The sequence below is a fragment of the Coturnix japonica genome, chromosome 5 (assembly GCF_001577835.2).
Source record: "Coturnix japonica isolate 7356 chromosome 5, Coturnix japonica 2.1, whole genome shotgun sequence".
Taxonomy (NCBI): Eukaryota; Metazoa; Chordata; class Aves; order Galliformes; family Phasianidae; genus Coturnix; species Coturnix japonica.
Genome location: NC_029520.1, coordinates 19,657,367 through 19,677,498, shown reverse-complemented (window position 1 = coordinate 19,677,498; position 20,132 = coordinate 19,657,367). Strand labels below are relative to the sequence as shown.

General features: G+C 43.8%; 1 long non-coding RNA gene across 1 annotated transcript; it reads left to right on the top strand.

Moving 5' to 3' along the window:
- Positions 1-6,013: 6,013 nt before the first annotated feature.
- On the top strand, positions 6,014-9,233 carry LOC116653520. The gene is made up of 3 exons (XR_004307552.1): positions 6,014-6,100; positions 6,218-6,340; positions 8,474-9,233. It is a non-coding gene; the product is annotated as an uncharacterized LOC116653520 (long non-coding RNA).
- The last annotated feature ends 10,899 nt before the right edge of the window (positions 9,234-20,132 follow it).

The window sequence follows — 20,132 nt, the reverse complement described above, 5'->3', positions numbered from 1 at the left end:
CCCACCCTTCTTTGTCACAAGTAAGTAGCAAGATCATATAAAAGAACTGGCACTGGTGACTAAAACCAAATCCCACAGAGCACTGGGTAAATGAACCTTTGGATGTTGTCCATAACATTCTGAATTCAGAGAATTCTTGATATTAAATTTAATATTCAGCTTTAAAGGAATACTTTTAAAGAAAACTGACTATACTTAAGGCAACAAACATTTCTACTGCTAACAGCAGGTAAAGCTGTTTATTACTGAATTGAAAAAAAAAACCCACACAAATCCAGCTTTGCTTTTTTTTTTAAGTTTCCTAAAATGGAGCTTTTTCCCAAACCTATGATTTTTGACTGCACATCTTTTGAGAAAGTTTTTGACTTTCTTATTTCCTCTGAAATTGCAACTGATCTTTTTCTGTATTTCTTGAACTTGACAAGAAAACAAAATTTGTTTCCCCACAACCTTTTTAGTTGTTTTCACTCATTACGGACAAGCCACATGGAAGACTCTGTTGTACCAGATGGTCCCTTTGCCCTGAAGAGACAACGACAGAGCAACAGCTATCCTAATATACAAGCAGGACAATGAGGCACAAAGAAAGAATGAATTACTGGAGGTCTGTGGCAGCTCCAGGACACCAGCAAGGAGATCCTGGATCCCAGACAAATGCCTTACTTATCCAAACATCTCTCCTGAAATGTTTTGACTCTCCTTGGCATTTGCATTTCTCTTGTACCATGGGATAAGGCTCAAATGCACTTATAGAAGTCCAGCTGACACTAAAATACTGAAGCTATTTTTGTTTCTGTAAGACTTCACAAAGCATCTCTTTCCTCCTTTTAAAAAAAAAAAAAAAAAAAAAAAAAAAAAGCTAAAAAACATAGCTTCAGGGTTTATCGTTCCAGGAGATGTTCCAAATAACACTTTATTGGACAGCTAGGGTTCTTCATGCTTTTTCAGACAAATAAAAGGGACGTAGTGCACAGATATCTATAGAGGAGAGCAGCAACTGCCAAGGGGCAGATGGAAGTGTTGAAAACTTCACTTCTGACAACAGTGAGATGGTCACCCTGCAATTTGTTTCAACACAGCCAGTTGTGTTGCTGTAACTTGTTAAACATCTGCTAAAAACATATGGAATTCTCCTGGGGGATGTAAACTGATGCCATTCATCAAACTATTTCACAGCTTCCCTCTCCCCAAACGACTCCCTCCAGAGAGCCATCTGAAGCAATGGATCTTACCATCTTTGTGCACAAAGGATTCCCTGGCCAGAAAAGTGCTGAGAGCTCCACTTGGACACAAGAGATGGTCCCATCCAGGCATATTCTTCTGAAGCACATGTAACACGCCTAAGGGAAAAGCAAAATAACACGTCATCAGAATTCTGAATCATCCATCCTACCAGACTCCTCAGTGATGTCCTCCAGTGGTGTCCTACAACAAAACCAGTCCCTGTTCTGCAGGAGTCAGTGTCCTTGGGACTGCTGAGTTAACTGGGAGACTTGAAATACTGATCTCTGGCAGGATAGGACCTAAAGTTTTTCCTGATGTCACATAAAATAGAACTTTATTAAATCTGGAACACTGGACTGCCCAGTGCCTGAATGTGGGGATAAACACTGATGGTTGTATAGAATGACTGTTGATCACTGTGTGGTGGGACTGAGGGCAGACTTTGGCCTAGGTTGCTTTACTTTTAAAAATGTAGTGATGAAATGAGCAGTCCTTGTGAATTCTTCACCAGACACTAATTAATTAGCCTACCATTTTTACAAGTGAGGACAAATGAACGACAGGGATAGGTAACAATTTACTCAAGAGGGCATCAAGATTAGAACTCACAAATCCTAACATGATCACACCTCTCAGCTGTCTGAGACATGAGGCTTCTTTACTTGACAATGGAAACCCTTCCATTGGGTGGATACTCATTTATCAGAATGACTGTTACACAGATATGGTTATTTTGCAACCAAAATATGAATTATTGTAGGCCAATGTGGAACACGGGTTGGAACTATGCAAGCCCCTTATCTGATTGATTCCTGCTGTGAATATTCTAAACAACATTGTAAGTTGCTGGCTGCTGTTTCCTATCAGGAAGAGATAACTGGATTTATTGAAGGTTGGAGCCAGCTTCACCCCTGGTTTAACTAAACCAATTTCAATGAAAGAAAAATGCCAAGGACACATCCTCTAAACAGCCCTTAGCTACCTACCAGGATTCCTTTATGGTACATACATTACAAAACCTTATAAAGCAAAGGGGGAAAAAAAAGTTTCTCCATGTTTCCTGTCTTTCTGAACTACCCACAGAGATGGATCCAGAATACAGGCTATGCAGAGTCTGTTTTCAAACATCCCCAAGATATTCTTTTCAGACCACTAGAGGTTGAATCCAGTATACCCTTGAAACAAACTTGGCAGACGCTCTGATGCTTCCTGCTCCTCCCTCTCATAACCAGCCCCTCTCAGTGGCCTTTCATGCCATGGTTTGGAACTTGTGATACTGTCTGAGATAATGAATTGCAAGGAAGACTGTGAAAGTTAAAAACATGATAAGAATTAGCTGGACTTTCTGAAATCAAGTGAAGTACAGATGAGAAAAGACTCAAGAGTTTAGAGTCAAATAGGGGTCTGCACAAACTGTTTCTGCAGCACTGCTTTTAAGGCAATTGCAGTTTTTCTAGTAGAGGTACAGAGAGAAAAAAAAGCAGTGCAGACCCCCAGGTCAGTTTTCTCTGTGCAGTTTGCAATAGACTGTAATTTTCTGTATCTCTCCTTCTCAGCCTGTACTCACTGTCTCTCTCCAGCTTTCATCTCCTCTTGTTTGGGCTCTTTTTCTTTTACTGTCTCCAGCTATGTTCTGTTTTCTGTATGACTTTCACTAATTCTTCCTTTTCTTTCATGTCTCCCATGATAGCCTCTCAATCACTCTCTGCCAGGTCTCTCACAGTGTTCTTCCAGGTGACCTGATTTGGGTTCCATAGGGAGGGACACAGAGACTGAGCAGGGAAAGGGAGGTCAGAGACGGAAACAAGGGGCTTTTCTGTTTAACCTGACAGAGTGGGGGTGAATACCCCTGTCTTGAGCAGAAGCAATAGTGTGTTAGAAAGGCTGAGAGCAGAAACCCTTGCTTCCTTGGAAACAGACACTGAAATGAAGCAATACTTTTGTGAAGGCCAGGGTATTGATAGAGCAGCTGGTCTCCTTCCAACTGGGATCCGTGATGTTCCAGGGCTGTAATCAGGCAAGTACAGAACTTGCCAAGCAAGGCTTGGTTCAGTGTGCCAGGGAGCAGCCGTCCCGTACCTGAGCCAGAAATGGCTTCACTAACACTCGGAGTACGCATAAGCTGCTAAAGAGCCCTCACTCTCCATCAGTCAGAGCAGTGCAGTTGGGTGTGCAGCAAGATCTGCAGGGGTGAGGGGGTGGCAAGCTATTAAGAATGAAGTCTAATGGCCCCTTGAGAACTTCAGGAGTGGGGAAATAAAAATAAAATTAAAAAAACCCTTCACCTGAATTTTAAACACACCCAAGGGAAGACACGAAATTTAATACAAAACATTACACAGCTGCTTTGCTACACGAGATTAACTTCATGTAACAGGATGAATAAAAATATTCCCACTCCAACTTTCTGAAACATTCTGCCCTGAGGCAGTGAGAGAAATGGCACAGAATACAGAATGAAGTGAGGAGACGAGCTAGATGCTTTTAAGCTCTGCGTAAGTCACCCAGCCAAAGCTCAGCTCTGACACAAATCTCCTTCAGCATCTGAAATTAATAATTCATCTTTAGTTGGGTGATCATTACAAGATCCCTTTTTGTAGACTGACACAGATAGAACAAATATAAGAGTTAATGCAGATCGGCAATACTGTGAATCTTTGAAAGCAACAGGCTGGGATCGCGCTTCTCAGGTCCCCTGAGTGCTCTGTCGGCAGCCTGGGCATCTGCAACAGACTGCATATGTGCCTGTGTGAGGAGTGACCCACTTCTGCAACTGCAAGCTGGAATGCCGCCCAGAAGCACACATGACATTTTGGTAACAGAGAGAATAAAGTTCAAGGAAATTGGTGAAAGAGTTCAATACAGGAGTGTGAACAAAAATGCCAAAGCAGCAAAACATTCACTTCAGAGCTCTTTGAAATAGCAGCCTGGGATGAGCTGTTATCAAGGTCACAGGATATGTCTGTGGTAGAGATGAGGAAACTTCCCCTTTCCGCCAAGAGAAGTTGTAAGCTCTTGCCACAGCCTGTCAGAGTCAGCAGGGATTCTGTTAGAGATTGATTTACGAGAGCATCAGCTGGAGAGATAACCTTTTTGCTTTACAGGCTGCAGAGCAAATTCGTGTCCCTTGACAAGCAACTTTCCCCAGTAACCCCATAAAGCCCTTTTCGAAGCAAGAGTGGTGCTTCCTTAGGGCTCAGCAGGACAGGCATGGTGCAACTCACAAAATACACCTCCAGAATCAATGATTTCTGAAACTCCTATGCCTGATTAAAAAATATATATATATATTAAAAAAAAAAATATCAGAAACACGAAAGTGATCACTAAACACACTGTGCACACATCTTCTGGGGGAGGCAGTTCCTTTCAGTCCTGGAATTCAAGCAACTTCTAGCTCCTAGGCCTTGGAAAATAAATCTAGATCTCCACAATCACTTGTGACTCAAACGTCATTTTCTTCTGTTACTCCTGATGAGGATTCCCAGCATCAGTGTGATGCCAGTCACAGCAACAAGGAAAACAGCTGCTATGACAGCAGTCTGCTCAGGAGCAGTGTGCTTCCTCAGACCCTGCTGGCACTCTGGAGAGAGAGAGAGCGCCTATAGCTGTGCAGCAGAACCGGAGGTAATTCCAAATAGGTGGAGCTCTCACTTACCTGAGCTCTCAGGTATCTGGTAGCAGCAGCTGAAGTTCCCCAGTGCTCTCCCTTTCAGCCTGCAATTACAGTTCTATCCCCTCCTCTTGCTCTTTCCTTGCCTGTGGAAAAGGCAGTCTTGCCCCAGTCTTCCATCTTGAAGACCAAAAGATTCAACCTTGTCTACACTGTTGAGAAGCCCTGAGTCACTCCTGAGCTCTGGTGATGCCCTGCGGCTGGAGGTGTTCTGAGTGAGAGGTAAATGAAGACACTTGGTCATAAAGCAGAAAGTGTCAAGATTTGGAGGAAAAAAAAAGAGGTGTTATCTTTAGCAACCAGGCCAAATGCCAGCTCCAGCTAAGATAACAGACATTCTACTGACTTCCTGCAATTTTCCTTCAGTGAAATATTATCCTCTTTACTTCCTGCCAGAGTGTCATTTAACACTGTTTTGCCAATCTACCATGATTCACCTAAAGGAAACTACATTTCAATAAAGACTGAAGTAATTCCACCACATTAGAGATACATCCAGACTTCCAAACTGTGAGATTGAGATACATATTCAAGAGGCTGCATGAATTCCAAGGTTTAGTGAAATTTTGTCAGCCACATTACCAGCGCTCTTTTTCTGCAGGAAGAAAGCAACCAACCAGTTACATACTTGTATGAAGTGAGCACTGCTGTCTGTATCCAGCAAGTAGATGTCATTGTGTCTCAACAATCATGCCAACAGCATCAGCTTCAGCAGATCAAACTGCTTTGTCATAACATATCACTTGAAACCAAGAAAAACCTATGCCAATGCAAATTGTCCCTACCTGCAGATTTGCCCTGGAAAATGGCCATGTACAACAGGAAGGCAAAGCGGCTCCCAGAGTAGGCAAGAGGAACTGTTCTTTTTCCATTCACAATGGGTTTCCTCATCAATCAGGCACGTTCATTAAAGCTTGCTTCCTCTAGCAGGATCACTAAAAAGGGTAATTATGGAAAAGGAAAAGGAGTGCAAACTCATGACTTATCTTCCAGGATTCATCCTGAGGATTAATTGAATTCACCACTTTAATGAAGCTGAGTCCCCAATGAATGGGTGACCAACACCTTTGTATTCTAATGTGACTTTACAATAACAAGACATCCTCTCTGCACTCGTCAGACCGTGTCCATAGCAGAAATATTACATACAGAACACGAATCATGGGACAAGGAGGAAATGTACAGCTACTCACTGAAATGCAGGTAGAATTAGAGCTCCAGCATCCGTAAGGCCAGTTCTACTGTAGCTAATTGGCAATCTCTCCATTAACTGTCAGACTGTTGTTGTGTTCCTGCTTCTCCCCCTTCCTCCCAGAGCAGCAGTGGCATTGCTGATGGAGGTGGGATTTCAGCCAGCTGTTCTCTGACATGAGGTGTGTCAGGCAGTGGGACGCTGCTCTCAACTCCAGGAGCTGTCAAATCCATCATGGATTTATGTTCTGTGTAAGTAATTAGGGACTCCCGCTGCTCCTGTGCTCACTGCCCATTTGTAGGGCAATCACATCAGACAGAGCTGTGCTCAGTGCACACTGGCAGCCTCCCCTGGAGCCAGTGGAGATTATTAAGAGTGGTTACTGGGGCAGATGGAATATTCCCCAGTAGGACGCAGACACAGAGCTATAGATTTTGCCCTTGAACATAGCCTGTGGCCATTTCCAGCAGATAAATGGAAGATCCTCTTCTCAACGATTTTTTCTTTAACAATAATTTGCATCACCTCTTCCTTCTGTTCATAGTGGTCCCATCTCTGTTCCATGGTACAGACACTCACTTGCTTTCTGCCTTCTCTGTTTGCCGGAGTTTCTCTTTTTCTGGTTCACAAACCCCGCTACCAGCACAGTGCTGAGGAATCACTGGGACAGGGAAGTCTGCAGGGCAGCTGCTGTTGCTGCTCACTGGACCCCTTAGGATAAGTTTTGCATAGGGAAAGGACAGTCTTGAAAACAGTTAAGTGGATTTCTTCAGCTCCCTTGGGCCCCTCAATCCCCACCAGCAACCAGGCCCATCAGCACAGTGGTACGACCTGAGCTCACATTATCCTCTTGCACCAGGCGAAAGCCTTGACAGAGCTGGAAGTTTCCCAGGCAGTAGGCATCCCTCTGTGGTGTGAGGCCCACTGGCAGGCTTGACCTCTGGGTTCTGCCAGGATGAAAGGCCACGTTTTTGCAGCTTCCTGCCCAATAGCGGGTCCCCGGTAGAGCCCTTGCCCTCCCCCCTGGGTGAACTGCCATTGACCCAGCGAATTCAATTAGAATGGTTCTTCCTTTATCAAACAAACCCCACATGGCCCAAACCAAACAGAGCGTATCTGAAAACAAATGGATTGAAACAGCCCTAATCCACTCAGACACTCTCCTGTGTGCATGTCCCCTCTGATGCAGCCTACCCACAAATACAGTCAGAAGACAACCAGGATCCCAGATCTGGTCTGCAAGGTGAGCAGGGAACCTGACCCTGCAGAATAAAGTGCTGCTGACCAAGGCCTCTATCACACAGTTACAGCATACAGAGATGCCCTTTGGGCCACTTTCCTGGTTTTCCCACTGTTTAACCCCTAGGGAAAGTGCCTCAGCTGGAATCCTAGGGAAGAAAACTTGTGTGAGTTTAGAATCACAGGTTGGAAAAGACCACTCAGATCATCTAGTCCAGCTGTTGATCCACTACATTGTGGCCACTAAACTGCGTCCCTAAGCTTAACCCATAGTATCTGCCCCCTACACAGTGGTGCACAGGACCATCACAGACCACACAGCTTGAAGCACTTCTGTGAGCTGCTGTACAGAGACCACATCACTCTGCCTGTAAGGCTCTAAAACACTTCAGCCACCCTGGACATGAAGATGCAGGAAGTGTTTTCACTGCTAAAGTTGTCAGTGCTGTGATTATGGGACACACTGCTCAGGTACATCAGCCATAGGATGCAAGCTTCTAAGAAATCCCACATCAAAGAGGAATTCCCTACCTGACTTGCACACAGGAAGAACACAGCTACGATGAGATGAGAGGCATCTTGCTGGCAGATCTTTACAGCCACGCATGCTGCACCTACGCTTACAATCAGAGACAGTACAGACCCACATCTGGAAGTCCTCCAGAGGCTGCTGACTGTGTAAAATCAACTGCCCCTAGCACAGCCTGTCCTCTCAGGCTTCCTCCACATAACATTTGGGCAGCAGAGCACCATGGGCCATGTCCATTGAGTCACAGAGCAGGGGCTTCTCCTGCAGTCACTCGGTAGCAACCCAGAAGCAGGCAAACAAGTGCCAGGGTATGCAGTCATGGCGGGGAGATTCAAAGCCAGTGAAGCCAGGATGAACGTAGCCCTGAGGGGGCACACGGTTTACTCCACCAAAGACAGGAGTCGGTTTTGTTTTGTTTTTTTTTTACCATCAAAAGACTAAGAAGGCAGAAATGAAGGGGGAATATTCCATTGCATGACCAAACAACACTCAAAGAGCCATTAGTCAAATGCAAGAGGCGGTTGCTGAGCCCCAGGCTCACTGCAGTGCTTGGGGCTCTCTGGGCTCACTGACAAACAGGTAGTGCATCCACTGCTGCATTTTTTCCCCTACACAGCCTCCTTGCAGGAAAGAATAGATTCCAAAGCCCCTTTGGGAAGACCTTCTGAGGGAGCTGCATGAAACTACAGTCAGCACTGAGTGCAATAGAATCCACTCAGAAAATGCATGGATCTGGTTCTACTGATTCTGAGATTTGAACAACTCGGGAGAATGTGTGAAGTCGCTCATTTACATTTTGTTACCCAGCATGCTGTTCCAACTCATCTATTTCCCACAGGCACCAACATCAAAGCTGAGGAAACAAGCTATCTTTGCATGAAGGTTTTTCTTTTTAATTAAACATTATAATCTAAGGCCAGAAATTCCCTCTTCTGTCACAGCTGGAGAAAGCATAAAGGGAGAAGCGAGGGCAGAGAAACAGAATCCATCAGTCACTGTACAGAGAGATTGCTTGGCCCTGCATGCTTACAATTGCCTTCTGACTGCTTGGCTTATTTGTGCAGCATATGGCAAAGCGTGGAAACCCACCTCTAGCCCAAAGGTCACTGTGCCACCTGCAGATCCCCGACAACACGCGGCCTTGCACAAATACACATGGAAGTAATTAGGGAGGCAAGGGAGCTGGGATATGAAGCGGAACCCCCTCAAGTCTGCTGCAGTAATTCTTTCAGCTGAGCTGGAGGAGAAGTCAGAATTCCCAAGGGTCTGATTGCTGAAGCCTGGAGCCCAAAACGGAATACAATTATTTACTGCTTCTCTGCCACTAACATGCCATTGCATTTGTGGGGTTGGGTGAGAGGAGATCCAAAGGGAGTTGCAAGGAGTGAAATTTACTTCCCCTGTTACCTGCACAGCTCCAGCATAGCAGGCTGCTTTCTCTTTCTAGAGGCACTCTTCCGTGCATGCTCAGTTTAAGAATTACATTTGGGTTGCTCTTCTTATCAATTTAAAGTTAAAGGTGGCAATGTCTTTGGGTCCAGTGTAGTAGATTGGATACAGAGATGCTCATTGACAGGGAGTTTCAATTAGTTTATCCCTGTAACGTTGAGTCCTCTACCAGTCTTAAGCTGTGTACCATGATCCTCTTCCCTACACTTTACTGATGAGAACTGCTGCCACTCTCCCCAAAAGAGATGAAGCATCAGTCAAGAAATGACAATGATACAGAGCCTAGCTGTTATCTGGGGACAAGTCAGCACAGTACAGAAGTATTAACAGACCACATGGCCAGTGCACACCTCTCCCTTCTGCTGAAAATAGTTGGTTTTGCAGCATACCAGAGTGAGCAGTCTGCAAATCGCTGGCAAGTGGCACATCACGCTCATCTCACTTCATCACATTATTCACACACACTTAGTGAAAAACAACCCACTGCATTCATCTTTGTGCCTCCTTTAATAAATGAGCATATATTATAAGCCCAACCATCGACAGCGTTTCTATTTCTTCAGTCCCCTAGAGGTTTCCTATCTAATTTTAAACTAACTGTTTACATTTTCTAGACTGTGTCAAATAAACAGACACTATGTAGCAGATCAAGATACAGGAAGAGGCAGGCATAGGAGCACTGCTCAGCTCATCTCTTACTGGAACTAAACACACAATTCCTAGTCACACCAGTTCTGTTCTTATGGAAATATCTGGGCAAACTCTCTGGCCTCACACAGAGCTGTCTCTGCTTCCTGAAACACCAGGCAAGCTCATGGGGTGCAGTTCTGGTTGAAGGGCAGGAATGCTTCCACTCTACCTCACTGTTGGGCAGTGATTTCCAGGAACTGTGCATGATGCACTCACTTGAATCCCAAGGTCAGGGCTCTCTCTCCTTCATGGTGATTATCACCATGGGTGTTAGGGTGGAAGGAGGCAGCTGCTCCTGCTGAGTCTCCAAGCTCTGTGCATTTTCTACCCAGCTCCCAACCAAAATAGTTATCTTAATTGAACAAGATTCTCTGTATCCTGTTGAGAGAAGGCAAAATGTGCAACAACTGCAAAGTCAGAACTATGGGAGCTGCTATGTATTTTTTCTATCGTATTGAGGAAATCAAGGCAGAAAGGAGCAAGCCACACAGCAAATGCCCTTACTGAGTAAGAAGCGAGAAACTTATTCTATGTTTGATCCTATGTTCTTATTTTGGACTACCATCCTAAGCTGGTCTTAGCTACTTCTCCTTACCTTTGAAAATGAAAAGCACATCTTGAGATGGTCTAGAACAGATATTATTCTGGCTAGCTAGCAGTCACATGCCATACAAATAAAAAAAGAAGCACGAAGATCACAAAGTGTTCTGGCTTTCTAGTGTTAAGTGTTACTGAATTTCCTATATGAACTCAGTGGACAGATTTGTGCTCTGTTTCAACTGCATTTTTCCCCAGAGATACATTTTCCATTCTATCTGTAGGGTCAGTCTGGAGAAGAGAAGGCTTAAGGGAAACCTTATTGTTCTTTACAGCTACCTGAAAGGAGGTTGTAGAGAGGTGGAGATTAGACACTGTGTTTGGGTAAGTAGTGATAAGATGAGAAGGAGTGGCCTTAAGTTGCACTAGTAGAAGTTCAGTTTGGATATTAGTAAAATCTATTCTCAGAAAGAATGGTGAGGCATTGGAACAGGCTGCCCAGGGAGGTGGTGGAGTCACTATCCCTGGAGGTGTTCAAGAAACTGGTGGATGTGTCACTGAGGGCCAGGGGTTAATGAGCATGGTGAGGATGGGCTGATAGTTGGACTAGATGATCTTAGAGGCCTTTTCCAACTTTTATAATTCTATGTTTTCTCTCTGGTGAAAGATTAGGTTCTGTGGCTAAGGGCAAAAGAGTGCATCTTCCTTGAGAGAACAGTGGATTTCTGCACCATCAGACCAGTCCACAGTCAGGACACAACCTTACAATTGCAAAATGGATGCACAGCTCGCCAAGAAACATATTTCATGTCTGATTTTCTGATTTTCCTAGGAAATAGAGGTACATACAATTGCCTGCGCTAGGGACTTGCAGCACTTTACAGGAACGATTAAAAGCCAAATCCTCTCTCATTCTTAGCAGAACATTTTTCACAGGCAGTTCAATTTTTGTAGAGCCATCAAGAAATACAATGAGGCGGTGCCCATTTTCTCCAAACACACTTCCTCTATATCACTCAGAGGAGAGCAAGTCTGTTCTGAATCACTTCCCATCAGTTCAGGGAAAGAGCTGTAAGTGGTTAATCACACCCTGCAGAGCCAATGTCACAGTGACAGCAGAATGGCTGAGGTGGGTCTGAAGGAGTCACTTCTCAGTGCTCATACGTTAAAATGATTATTACAGTAGTCAGGCTTGTTGCTGTAAGATTGATATGTACCCAACACTCTAACCACATGCCTGACTCTCTGGAGTGGCTGGGAGCAAACAAGCTTGCTGGGCTGTACTAAGATCCTGCTCCTACTGCTGGCTAAACACTGTGTAGACATTCACTGCCACAAAGTTCACCTTACCAATAGATTCTCTATACGAAATATAGTTACAGCGTAGGCACAGAGAAAGCACGTGGGACTTCCTCCAGCCAAAACCTCCTTGTGAGCAAGATAAATATAGGTACCCTGTGCAATGATCCATCATCAAGGATAAAAACTAGCACAGTGAGAAAAATCTTGAAAGTGTATTTTGAGCACATGGTCAAAGTTTCTTACTAGTTCAATTCCTGTTTGGGCCAGGGAAAAGCTGAAACGTCTAGCTGAAAGCTAACATGTACTTTTTCACTGTTCAGATTTAGCCAAGAATGTTTTCCCACCTCTGATAAATCAGTGTCTTGGCCCTTCCTTCCATGCCAGGGAAAGGAGGGTATGGCATTAACACAGTTTGAAAGGCTCTGATTTATGGCTTAGAGAAACAATTGCAAGTAAATTAGTTACTACAGCTTAACGAGTGTATATCTACTGAACTGATGTAACTGCGAACAATCTCAGCTCACAGTGAATGCCTTTCATGTAACACGCACATAAAATGGCTAACCTGCTGAGTCTTTTTCTGGTTGCCTTCGCAATAGAAATAAGGACCTGCTTTTAAACTCCTTTATTCTGGTGACCATAGTTATTTGTGCCATACGCTCCCTCCTCTAAATAAATCTCTTTCAGAAGCGAATATTCATGAAGAAGGGCTCAGCCAAGCAATGCAGCAAGCTGAGGCTCTGGAAACATCTAATCAAACACACTGCAGCAGTCACTGTCACCATCTGCCATACCAGAGTCAAGGTGCACCACTACATCCACTTTTGGGCTGGAGGCTGTTCCAAGTTTTAATCAACATTTGGAAGCAAACAACCACCAGACAGAATAAATGAGAAGATCTCCATTATTCTACACTGTAGGTGGCACTTGGCTGGTTTCCACATTTGCGTGCCTTTATGTAGCACTGTGCCTTGCATCACTGCATGTGTGATGGGGCTGTCAGAATCCCCAGAAGCACTGCAGATTGGACATCCCCCTGCCAGGGAACAGGATACATGGTTTGATGGAGGTTCACTGGAGATGGGATTCTGAACTGTCTAGTCTAAGCATACATGTGGATTTTGCAACTACTTGAACATCCATAGCTTTCATTCAGAATAAGCTTGAAACCCTCAGTATTGCAATGCAGTCTTAATGGGAACATGAGGAACACAAAACAGTGTGAGCAGGAGTTGGCACTGGATTAAAATTCAGCCCTTCTCCTCTCATCCGCCTGGATTTTACACTCTCAAGCTGAAAACTTAAGTGGGATAATTATTTGAAAATATCACAGTGAAAAATGAATCACTCAGCTTTATTAAGCTTTAATGATTGTTTTGATTGCTCTGATGAGATGACAGGGCTGATGTGACTGTATTTACTAGACCACTTTAAAACAATATCAATAATCTCAACATCAGACCTGCTGATCTTCCTGTTCAACACTTGGCCAGCAATCCAAACTCTTTGTGTCTGCACGCTGGCTTATGGAAAACATGATGGCATGACGCCACAGCCCAGGGAAGTGTTGTCACCCATAAGAGAATGATTGATTCAAGAAGGGAAAATGAGCACTACTAGGTTACTGTACCAGAAGCTGGAAAAGAGAAGCCTTCACAACCCTATCCCACATGAAATAATTTAGAAACACCCTGGAGTCTGGCCGGATGGACATTTCCTTTTCAAAAAAGATCAAATCCCACTCATCCTGATTTTGCCAGATGGCTCTCCACATTCTGTTATGAGACCAGCAACAGCAATTTCATCACACTAGAGGGATTTACAGATAGGCTAAGAGATTTTTACAGCTAAGTTGCTCTACAGATACACATGTCCCAGTTCTCTGTTGTGAAGGTTTGAGATTGCCAATGCTGTTTGTCACACTCTTTTTGCTCTGGCAACAGTGGAAGTGCTTCTCATGGAGTGTTATATTACATAAGATCAGATCTTGTGAGCCACTTCCAGTGGTTACTGACTTTTTTTGTTCCATTTTAAACCTTAAGTTACTGAGGTCAAATACAGTGACCCTGGCCTTCATTTGGCATCAAAGGGTGGGATACAGCTTTTATGCACTGTGGGAGCTGCAGCTTCAAAAGCCACAGTGTCAGTGCATACAGGAAAGTGCCTCCAGCGCTTAATCATTACTAGCTGAGGGAAGGCAGGATTTTCCTATAGGTTCCCTGTGGGCCCAGGCACGGAGAACAGCAGCAGAGTAGGAGCAGCAACAGCTGAGGACAGCAAAGGCCATACAGAGCGGCGTTTTGTAACCCTTCCAGCCAGCAAGTTCCATTAGGATGCAGGCATTCCTGGGAGGCACATCAATGGGCACACCCTGAGACTTCATGTACCACAGTGCTTTGCAGATGTCCTCTAAAATAATATTGAGTATCACCATGAGGAATCCCTGAGCTATCAGCCACCCACATGCCACTCAACCAAGAGCATCATCCAGACAGTTATCCTCCTTGGAAAAACCTCTGTCATGGCTGCAGCTGGAGGGAAAACCACTCTTCTACTGTATGACTTCAGCTACGCTTGTAAGTCTGCCTTCAGTTCACATCACCTGGACTGCACTTCTCATCACTTCCACACCAAATCACAGGTAACAAGTCTGCCCACCAGACTAGACTACACCTGGACCTTATACAGCCCATTTGTCCTTTTAAGCAAGCTCCAACCTCAGCTCCCAGAGGGCTGCCTCTTAGTTTTTGGATCTGGGAATTTTTCATAACTGCAGGGAAGCTGCTACCAGTAAGCTTCAAAGTGACACTGACTTACGAGTTTGCCTGCTGCTGGGCTGTGAGCAGACGGTAGGGCTTGTGGGTTTTTATTTTGCTGAATCTCAGGGAAGAGGTGATATTTTAAAAGGATTTACTTGACATGCTTTCCTCGCCATACTGTAGTTCTTTGTTTTGTTCCATTTCTATTCTCTGCTAAATTATACAGTACATTGTACTGTCAGTTGCTGAGGTGGCCTAGCTTTAGACACAGATATGTAAATGCAAAGAGAAATCACTGAAGCTACGGGAGTGCTGCTGGGAGCTGCATGTCTGAATAAATGTAGTCGACCATTTCATTTAATATAGAAAATATCTCTAGAAAAATGTAACAAAGATCTTTTAAAACAGCAACAAACCAACCAAAACCAAACAAAATAATCTGTCACCCCGCAGGAAAGCTCTCCCATCCCAGGAGCATGAAGGTAAATGTCTTTTCCATCCACTCCAACTGTGATCAAAGGTTCTTTAGCAACTGCTTTTATACTGCAGTCCTATTGCCAAGCTCAGATGCTCACTTTGAGAGCTGCAGCTCACTCTGATATCCCCTCAGGCCCTCATTGGGAAGAGTTAAATCCCCTTTTGATTTGGCACAGAAACCAATGGTCTGATAACATCAGCTAAAGAAGGCACTCCCGGGCTCCTAAATAACAATCACCAGAAAATATCTGGAACTAGCACTGATTTGGTCAGGGAGAACAGAAAGAGGGAAATAAAGGGATATCAGGGCAGCTCATCACAGGTCCCTTGTTTTGAGACAGCCAAAGAGGGCCCTAACTGACTACTTTATAACATATATCCTCATAAAAGAAATATACATCATCGCTTAAAAAACACACTTTCCAACCATTCCGTCAAATATTTCGGTTGAATACTTTTGTGTGCATGTTTTGTTTTTTTTTAAACTCTTCAAGCCTTTGTCCATGGCTGCTTCAAACAATGGCATATTGTGAGGATGTGGAACAAACAAGCACGATTCTTTTCTGTATGTAAGCTGCAGCAGGAACAAGCAGGGAGAGCTCAAAGGAAATTCTAGTTGAGAATAGCACAGGTGAGAGGAGAGGCTGGATGGAATGGCTTTTGCAATTACAAGCCAACCTTTCTTTGCCCTGCAGAGGAAGTGAGAGAATTTTCACCCCATCTAAGACCCTCTAAAAGAGGGAGGAGCCTCTAAAGCTCCCTCTAAAGAGGGAGGCTATTCTCAGTCTATCTATAATGTAAGGTTGGGTTCTCATGCCTCTATGGAGGGCACCAAAGACTGGGGAAAGGGGGGCAGAAAGGCAGTCTCCTCCTGACAAAGTTTTCTCTACCATTTCTGTTTAGAGTAAACAAAGTTGGAGGTGGGTGAATTCTGAGCAACAGGAGAAGAGACTTGCAGGCTGCAGAAATTCCTCCTAACAATGCCTTGGGATCACATAAACAAAGTTATTAATAGAAACCTGCCTCTCATGCAGCCCTCAAAGGCAGTTTCCTCCCATTCTCCTAACTGCACCAATTCAAGGCAGAGAAGCCCTGGCTTGAGAAAACCTCATTTGATCCCCGCTTGTTTTTATCTTTCCCTCCACTGTATTTCCTCCTGAGACTGCAAGGTCAGAAAAGCCGGAAATCTCTCTGTACCTCTGACTGCCAAATTCTGACCAAGAAATACACCCCAGAGAGAGCTTGCCAGCCCACGCACTCCGGTGCGCCATCGCATCAGGAGAGCAGAGTGCAGGTGGTGGGGCAGCAGGGCTGTTTGTCACCAACAGCTCAGACTAATGAGGGTGAGGGTGGGAGTGGAGACTGCTTTTCCAGTTGTTCCAAACATGCCAGCATTCCTGCTTTGCAACCACGTTGCATGTAGATGATTTGACCTTGCTTTTCCTGACCCTCCCAGCAAACATTCCAACAGACAGCCCCAAAACATTGTTTTTCCTCTTTCTGAGTTCAGAAATCCCAGTGTTTCTGCTTGGAAAAGGCAGAATTTCACTTGCCCTTGGACTTCTTTAGGGAATTGACATACTCTGAAATAATGAAGTATTTTATACTTTCCAAGCTTTTTGGTTTTTCTTGTTCTATTGTTCCTGAGATTGCAACCATATTCTTTTCCAAAAGTTAATTTGCTCAGTTCCTAGGATTATAAGAGAACTGTGGGATAAAGAGAAAAATTTACACAAACTCCAGGATTATCACATACCACCACACATACCTACCACATAGAAAATACAAGCCTCTGAAGTCAGATGAGCATGCAGAACAAAGGCGAAACTATTATTAATATTGCAGAAGCACAAAAGATCAAGAGAAGTGTCTCTATATCCTCCTCTAGCTTCTGATAATAGTTGGTAAGGTTAGATTCTCTCGAGTAATGACCCAGTCAGAAGGTAGCAGGCAAAAGAAAAAGCAAACCTGGGACATGAGGCCATACTTTGACCTGATGGCTTCTTCAAATTCAGACCTAACAAGCTGTCAAAACAGATGCTGCCCTGAGGATTAGACTGCTGATACAAACCACATACAGAGTAAGCATATGCTCCTTAGCCATTCCACCTTTCCATATGCCATCCAGAATATCTAGGCTTTCCAGGTCTGATGTGATACACAGGTTGCTTGAAACTGAAAAGCATCTCCTGAGCATACAAAAAAAAAAAACAACCCTCTTCCAGTACACATGTAAAAAGAAGCAAAAGCTGACATTGTCTTTATCAGTAATAGCACAGCAAAATACATTCAAGGATTTACCATACCTCATAAAGGATTTACCATTACCTCAGTGCCAGAAGGAACATCCCCAGAGCATTCAGTACTAGGTGAACAAACAAAAAGAAGCCAGTGCTATGCTTCACTCTATGGCCTTACAGGTTCAGGACTGAAATCTAGCCCTGATCCCGTCCTCGCAGATCTTACAAACACACCTCAGCAACTCTGCTGGAAAATAAGAATTAGGCAAGCACAGAAAAAGACTTTACAAGCACAGAAGAGGAAGCCAGAATCAGTTCATTCATTGTCAGGAAATATTTTCACTACTGTATTACTGTTGAGACTCACTTTTACTGCTGTCAGTAGACTGACACTTGTACAGGTAACAGTAAATATTAGGTTACTGTAAACAGTGTAAAATGGATAAAGAAGTGTTAATCCCATAAATAAATTTCTAACCGCCTATTGGAAGATGAAACTTGCCCTCTTCTACTCATCAGTAGTGACCCTGTATTTTCTGTACTTTTCTCTGAAGCTCTGCTTTTGGGTACTCTCTGGAGACAGGCTTAATGTCATATATGTGTGTGTGTGTATATATGATATATGTATGTATATACACACACACATCATATTTTCATATATCAGTCTGGTTGTCTCTTGCATAACCCACCAGAATCACAAGATCCCATTTGCATGGGAAGTCAAAAAACAAAGGAAGATTTGCTCACAGGGAAAGCAGGGAGCAGACCCTGCAGGGGACCTAGCTTTTAAAGGAGATATATCTCTGCATTTATTTCCTTTTCTATCATGTTATTTATTGACAAAATAAGGTGGGAGAACACAGGGAGCAAGTAGATGAGAGCAGAGAGAGGTCTGTACATCCAGTTGTAATGTTGATCTGTATTTGTATTTAATCTTGTCGAACCGTAATCAAGAAGATACATAGCTAAACAAAGAGGTCAGAACCTCCCTTATATTAAACATTCAAAATTCAAAGGGACTACTCTCTAGGCACCGCTAATGACAAAAATCACAAAGAAGCTCAGGGCATACAGAGCAGCCCACAAATTTCTAATGTCTGTTCTCCAAGGACAGTGTTACTTATGGCAACCAATACCAAGAACAGTCATGCTGATGGCACTCCTCCAGCAAAATGTTATCAACACTCTACTTCTGTACACAGCTAATTATACCATGCCCAAATGCCATAGGGAGATGGTTGCTCTATCAGGAAATGCACAGAAACATATGCTACCATATGGAGGAGACAGTCTACACTGGGCCTGCTTCTCTGTGTGAAGAAGGCCTCCCAGCCCTATTCCATTACTGCTTATTAAACTGCTCCCCTGGAATATAAGCAGGACAAGAGAAAGGCAGAGGAAAGAAAAAAAATAAATAAATAAAAGGCAAGGAAAAAACCTCAAAAAACACAGCCTCAATCCTTTGGGGTAAGAACACCTGCAAGCGGGAAGGAAAGTTGTCCTAGGGAAACTGTAGAAGAGATAACAAAGCTTGTGGACACAATGCATAGCCCTGTTTCCTAAACAGGAATTTCACTTTGTTGTAAGAAGCATTACACTGATATATCCTACAATGGAAATTTAAAGTAACTCAAGGCTTATGCACCACTTAAAACTCATAAAAACTTAATTAAAATGCAGTTGTACCAAACTAACTGGCTCGATTTCTAGCAGCAGGTTGGTAACCAGCCAGTAAATCTTAATTAGAAACTGTCAATTTCGTGCTAACCAAATCCCATTCACATTTTCGTCCTCAAAAAGCAATACCACTTGCACAGCAGGACTGAGGGCTTTCTCAACACCATGATCTCTATCCTCATTCTCCTGTCCAGGTAGGAGGAAATTAAGGGACTCCTTTGTTACTTGTCCTCACACTTAGTGACCCCTTAGACAGCTGCTGTAACTACCAGTTGTCAGCAGTCGTTTAGATTCACAGCAGAGTCTGTAAGAGGACACTAAGTAAGAATAGTAACAGCTTGCAACAATGTAAAAATTGCAAGTAACAGAACTACTCTGCTCATCATCTCTGTTTCCAGTCCCAGCTAAGAATTTGCCTTTCACCTCATAGTCTGTGAAACTGTATCTTTGATATTGCCAGGTCTTGGTGCTTATGACAGCAAAGTCTATCTACATCTGTGAGATACTCACATGCCACTCAACCAGCGCAGCACAAGATCTGAGCAGAAGACCAAAACAGTTTCACTACACACATGCAACCTATTTTGAGGGCCGTCTCATAAACCTCTCTTCCCATGGCACATGCCCATTCTGCCTGCAAGACTCCATCAATCAGGATGAAACAGGAGAATATGGTAAGACAGCTTTCAAAGTTGCAAACTAGAAGGCGGTTACCAGCAAGAAGCACTTAAATCAGCCAGCGATAGATAAGAGAGCTGAGCAGGATGTCAGCAGGTTCTATGTGCTCAGTCTTTTTTGATTCCAGTTCAAATTCTTGACCTGGAACCATCACAAGAGAATGTGAGCCAGTTCCAGTGGAGCGTGCAGAGGCAGTAAGCAATGACAGCAGCTGGTGAGAGAATCAGACAAGGAATTCAGTACTGAGAGGTGATAATGATGGCAAGCGTGTGACAAACACTTCCAGCCCTCAGCTGAGTAGGTGAGGCAAGACTTTCTGAATACTGTCAAAAACCTCATTCTAGCTGATTCTAGCTGTTGTCATTAGATGTCTTCCTGAAGCACCTTTGAAGAAAGGAGGCAGGGGGAAGATGTTCTTCCAGGTCTGCCTGTTATTTTAAAAAATGCTCCTGTAACACTTTCAGAA